The sequence below is a fragment of the Tursiops truncatus genome, chromosome 1, assembly GCF_011762595.2.
Source record: "Tursiops truncatus isolate mTurTru1 chromosome 1, mTurTru1.mat.Y, whole genome shotgun sequence".
NCBI classification, from domain to species: domain Eukaryota; kingdom Metazoa; phylum Chordata; class Mammalia; order Artiodactyla; family Delphinidae; genus Tursiops; species Tursiops truncatus.
In genome coordinates this window covers 123327097-123333495 of record NC_047034.1, presented here as the reverse complement: position 1 = coordinate 123333495, position 6399 = coordinate 123327097, and positions in this window count along the sequence as shown.

The following is a 6399-nucleotide window of genomic DNA, read 5'->3' as shown; positions in this document are numbered from 1 at the left end:
AAACAAAAATTTCCGAATTTAAAACTGTTAGATGACTTTTAAATGAATAACATTAAATCACTGTCATAAATGTTAAAAAAAAAAAAAAAAGCTAAGAAAAACAAAGGCAGACAGAAGAATGAAAAAGCTTTGTAGTGTAAAAAGAGAAGTCTTCAAGTATGCCCCGATTAGAGGCTGTTGGCCTAGGGAAGCGGTGGGCAGGTTGACTTGAAGTGGGGATCCTGTGTGATTGGGTAGGGGAGCATATTTCGTTTTCTAGGTTTGGTCCTCAGTCAAAAGCAGGGACAAAAATTAAGGAAGCTGTCAGTTATTAATCAAGTCCTAACCATTTGGGGCTGATTATTACAGAAGTTACTGTTTAGCTTCCTGGATTGTCACTAGAGGCAGTAATCAAATTTCCTACACATCTGACTTATAGCAGCTGGCTTCCTGGGTTATTTATTGTAGATAAGGAGTTGGTTTTCTGGGGAGCTTGCTGCAGATGGTAGGTCAAAGGTCTATTTTTATATATGGTCTATCCATTGCCTGAGCTTCTGGTGAGCAGCAAGTAACTACCATTTTATTAGTCAGAATTCTCCAGAGAAACAGAACCAATAGGGTGTGTGTGTGTGTGTGTGTGTGTGTGTGTGTGTGTGTGTGTGAAGAGAGAGACTGAAAGAAATTTATTTCAAGGAATTGGATCATGTGATGGTGGGGGGCTGGTAAGTCTGAAATGTGTGGGGCAGGCTGGAGATTCACCTAAGAGTTACTGCGGTCTTGAGACCAAAATCTGCAGGGCAGGCCAGCAAACTGGAATCTCAGACAAGTTTTCTGTGTTGCTGTTTTTGAAACAGAATTGCTTAGCCTTCAACTGATTGAGTGAGGCCTACCCACCTTATAGGGACTAGTCTCCTTTACTCAAAGGCTACTGATTTAAATGTTAATCACATCTAAAAAATATCTTCACAGCAACATCTGGACGAGTATTATTTGACCAAACAGTTGGCATTATAGCTCAGCCAAGTTTGTGGATAAAATTAACTGTCACAACCACGTTCTAGGCAATTTCCCTTATTGCCTGAGAAGGCACCGTTTTGTTTATTAGGGTTTAAGAAGCTTATCTACACTTTTGGTTATCTGCAAGTATGTCTCCATTAACATAGTTCACACCGAGATGATGATTCAGTGTTTAAACACTGCACCGCACCCCTTCCCACTTCATAATACATCTAGCTTTGTAGAGGGTAACATAACCGGACAGCCACATACTGATCAAGTTAGATGAGGTCAGGCTTCCAGCACACTATTTTTCACTGAGTTGCTTTATAAGGCACATTAGTCAAAATTCAGTCCTACCTTGTACATTTTCTTTTAGTTTTTTAGTGAGTTCTATTATAGGTAAGGTGCATAAAGTGGTCCTTTATTTTGGAATATTGTGCCAAAGACTACTAGCTCTGAGATGTGAGGGGTAAATAAGAAAGTAACAATGAAATCTGGAATTAAAAAAAAAAAAATTGACATCCTTTTTAACAACAGCATAGCCTTAAATGACCTGAATTCCACAGAGGAGCCAGGAAACAGTTGGGAACTACAAACTGATTTTACACAAAACAGAAATCTAACACCCTGTATTTTTGTAAATATAATATGATCACTTAATTACTTAAGTAGACCTAAAGAAAGTTTCAGGAAAAAGGAAATAAAGCTTGTAATGCACTTTAGAAAAACGCAAAAGGTAACACAAGTGCTTCATAAGAAACCTCTCTTAGGAGGCCAATATCAAAAGAAATAAGAAATATGGCAAACACGATTAAACCAAAGTCGTCAAGGGATAACAAAAGTCTTATTAGTAAAAATAAGAAAACTTCTCTGAGTAATTATCCAAAGACAAGTAAGTATTAAAAAAAGAATTTTCATCTCCACAGCAAAAGAAACCCTGATTCCATTTGCTTCATAACAGAACTACAAACTTAGAAAAAAAATTTTTTTAAATAATTTATTTATCTAATTTTGGCTGCATTGGGTCTTCATTGCTGCATGCAGGCTTTCTCTAGTTGTGGCGAGTGCGGGCTACTCTTCATTGTGGTGTGCAGGCTTCTCATCACAGTGGCTTCTCTTGTTGCGGAGCACAGGCTCTAGGCGCATGGGCTTCGGTAGTTGTGGCACACGGGCTCAGTAGCTGTGGCTCACAGGTTCAGTAGTTGTGGCTCGTGGGCTCTGGAGCGCAGGCTCAGTAGTTGTAGTGCACAGGCTTAGTTGCTCCACAGCATGTGGGATCTTCCTGGACCAGGGCTTGAACCTGTGTCCCCTGCACTGGCAGGCAGATTCTTAACCACTGCACCACCGAGGAAGTCCCAAACTTAGAAAAAAAAATTATGCAATGTAATTGACTTGGAATAGAAATTGAAGGTTCATTGAAGAAAGGATTGCTGTATTTCTTTTCTTAATAACCACATTTGATTAAATATTGACTTATTGCTCACAAAATCAATTTAAATTTGTTCCAGTGAGAATGGTCAGATACTGCAAATATTCCTGATCTTTTGAGTAGTGTGCCTCTAACAGAACACATATAGCATAGCCCTGGGGAATTAAAGATTTCTGAGTTCATTACTAATTTTACAATACTTTATATCTCAGTTTCTTCAAATAGAAAAAAGTCCAGACCTATTTTTGTTTGTTTGTTTCTTTCTTTCTTTCATTTATTAGCTCAGCTGTTCTCACACCTACCTGTTGAATTAGAAGGCACAAGTATAAGTCCATCTTCTAGAGAGAGGAAAGGAAGATTCAGAGTGGTTAAGTGACTACTCCATATCACATGGCTAATAAAAATAATTGGCAGAACCAGGGCTAGAACTCTGGTCTGACCTTTCATTTCATTGTTCCAGTGCACCATTCGTAGTCCAGCATAGAGAATTCATAAGCAGATTAGCAAACTACTCTCTTGATATTGCAAGGGTTGTTATTAGTTATTAGTTATTAGTGTTTAGTTGGGAAAGGGAATAGGATGTGACTCTCTAGGATGGACATGTATTTTATTCATGTAACTCATTTTATTTTGAATAAAAGTTTGGCAAAGTCTAGCTTTGGCCCGCTTCTTAAGGGATGGTCTCTGAAATAAATGCCCTGTAGATGTGGGTCAAGCGGGCTGGACTTTTATAGTCCTGTATTAGTCAATCATTAGTTGTGGAGTGGGTAGGGGGAGAGGCAGCGAAGGTGGTGGGGATGGGGGTGTGTGGGTAACCTCCCTGGTGAAGTGGCTCCACCCAGCTGAGGCAATTCTCTAGAGAAGGGTGGATAGGAGCCCTGGCCTGGCAATGGGGGTCCAATGGGTATTACAGCACCCACTGCAAAGTAATGTCATGCCTCGTCCTTTTACATTGTTGATGCAGATAATCAATAACCAAACTATAACAGGGATAAGGAAGAGTTTTATTTGAACCAAATTGAGGACTATAGCCTGGGAGACAGCCACTTAGATAAGTCTGAGGGACTGCCCCACAGAAGCATGGTTTTCACACAGCTTTATACCTTGTCACAACAAAGAACATCAAAGAGTCAGGTTTCCAAAAACAAACAAACAAACAGATCAGGCTGTACCGGGTGAGTCAGTCTGGCCTTGACACCTGGGAAAGCGGTCTTATTATCGAAGGACTACTGGCATTGGTGTCCCAGGACTGGAGTCATTTAATCTTTATTTTTAACAGGAACATTCTTTATTTGTGGTCAATGCACCCTTTTCTTTAATGATTAAAGCAGATGTAAAATGTATGTTTGATAGGCCACAAACAGGCTGTTTTAGTTAGTATAAAATTCAAGTTAAATCATATATAAGCCAGAATGACTTCCCCACACCTCAACATGTGAAAATTTCTTCCATTAATATCTAACAACCTCCAAATTAGTCTAAAAAATTTATTGTGGCTATAATGTGATTATTACACTATGACAAAATTGTTGCCTGACTTCTTTCCTTCCTTTCTTCCTCCTTCCTTCTGTATTATTTTTTCTTTTTTGGAAAAATGATTTTTTTCTAGCAAATTTAGGGAATTGGACATTTTTAAAAACAGGCTTCCATTACAGAAAAGTAAAAAGTAGACTTTCTGAGTTCAAAACCCAGGTCAGGTGCTTACCAACTATTTGACTTTGTTTTGAGCAACTTATTTAAATACTCTAAGATTCAATATCTGTCCTCATCAGTAAAATGGAGATAGTAGTACTGTTTGCTTCATGGAGTTCTTATGAGAATTAAGTTACATAATGTTTGTGAAGCACGCATGCAGTAGGTGCTCAGTCATTGTTAGCTGTCCCTTTGGCTCTATAATAACCATTGTAAAATTTCTGTGTGTATGCCTTTGGGTTCTTTCTCTAAATTATACAGACGGTGTTTTGCATATTGGAATCATGGCAGATAAAAACTGTCCATCCAACTCCTATTGTGGTTTAGATTTAGAAACTGCTGTTGTTCCCAAGTAACAGACTGGTTATGGAGGTCGGAGGGAGGAGGGTTTTCGTTTTAATCCAGCGACAATCTGCTTCATCCAACCGGTGTGAGGATTTTGTTGTTTTTGTCTTTGTTTTTTAAATTGAATATTGTAGAAAGAAATGTCAGAGAATCTGGCTGGCCCATATGTGATAGCTAATAATAATGGTAACAGAATATTATGAAAATATAAAGCAAGCTTAGAAGTAATCACCACCAAGAGGAAACAATGATAATTGTAATGTGGTGGAAAGGTTTGTAATTGTTCTTGTTTTAAAGGAGCCAAGAGGGCTTCCCTGGTGGCGCAGTGGTTGAGAGTCCGCCTGCCGATGCAGAGGACACGGGTTCGTACCCTGGTCTGGGAGGATCTCACATGCCGCGGAGCAGCTGGGCCCATGAGCCATGGCTGCTGAGCCTGCGCGTCCGGAGCCTGTGCTCCGCAACGGGAGAGGCCACAACAGTGAGAGGCCCGCATACTGCAAAAAAAAAAAAAAAGGAGCCAAGAAAGGAAATTCACTGTTATACATTTTCCATGTTGGATGAATTTATAACATGGATGTTTAAAAAATATTTAATGCCAGGCATCCTCTTGTGTTTTTGATTCTCAGAAACCAAATAGTATTTGTAAAAGGCAAAATAACCAAAATTGTAAAGAGCGATTTTGTTAAGCAATTGGAGCGGCTTGTTGTTGACTACCTGGCATCCATCTAACCTTCTTCAGGCGCTATATACCCTGTAGAAAGCTTCCCTGTCCCTATGATTGATTAGTGGTTTAGTGAGGAGATCTAGCAGTGAGCACAGATTAATTAACCTAAACCAATGCACATATCTGGTCTCTTGACCACACTGATGGTTCCAGATGAACACCCAATCTAAGCTAGACCACTTAGAATGAATCTCAGAATCTTTATGGGAATTACCAGAAAAGATACATTCTCATTCCCTTGTGACTTGAGCCTGAAAGTGTGTCATGTAGAGCTGCTATAGCCATTTCACCACTCCGAGGAGAACACCTATCTGAGAATGAAACCCCATGGAGAAGGCATCTCTGAGAGATGGACAGAAACCGGGCCTCAGTGATATTCTTGAAACGTGGATCCAGTTATCCCAGAGGCTAGACCTATGCTTGTACATATCAGTCACAGGAGCTAAGACATTTCTTTTCCTCCGCTCCCTCCTTCTCCCCCTCCCCTCCTCCTTCTTCTTTACCTTCCTTTCTTTTTCTTTTTTTTTTTAAGCCAGCTTTTCTTTTGTTGTCTTCTTGCTGGTACTCCTCTCAACTGAAAGAGTCCCATATGATATTGAAATGGAGGAAAATTTACTTAAAATGGGTAATGGGAATCTTACCCATCTTCACATTTTTGTTTTTACATGTTGTATGTAATATTACCATATTTACAGGTTACAGGTTTGATATTGTATTATTCAGTGTTCTCCAAAGAAACCAATAGGGTATGTGTGTGTATGTGACCCAGGGAAAGCTGATGTTGCTGTTCAACTCTGAAGGCCATCTGCCTTCAAAATTATCTGGATAATTCCTTCTTTTTCGGAGGAGGTCAGTCTTTTGTTCTAGTCAGGCCTTCAACTGATTGGATGAGGCCTACCCCACCCACAACATAAAAAGCAATCTGCTTTACAAAGTACACCACTTTAAATGTTAATCTCATCCAAAACACCCTCAAAGAAACATTCAGAATAACGTTTGATCAAATATCTGGACATCATGGCCCAGCCAAATTAACACAACATTAACCATCACAGATACCTAATAATAATAATGAGAAATAATTTTTTAGCTATTCTTATGTAGTAGGAACATGGCCAGGCTTTTTACAAGCATCATTTAAATGAATTCTCATACAATTGTTTGAGCAGGTGCTATTACTGTCTTTCTTTTTATGAGGAAATAACAGTAAAGGAAATTAAACTTTAAAGAA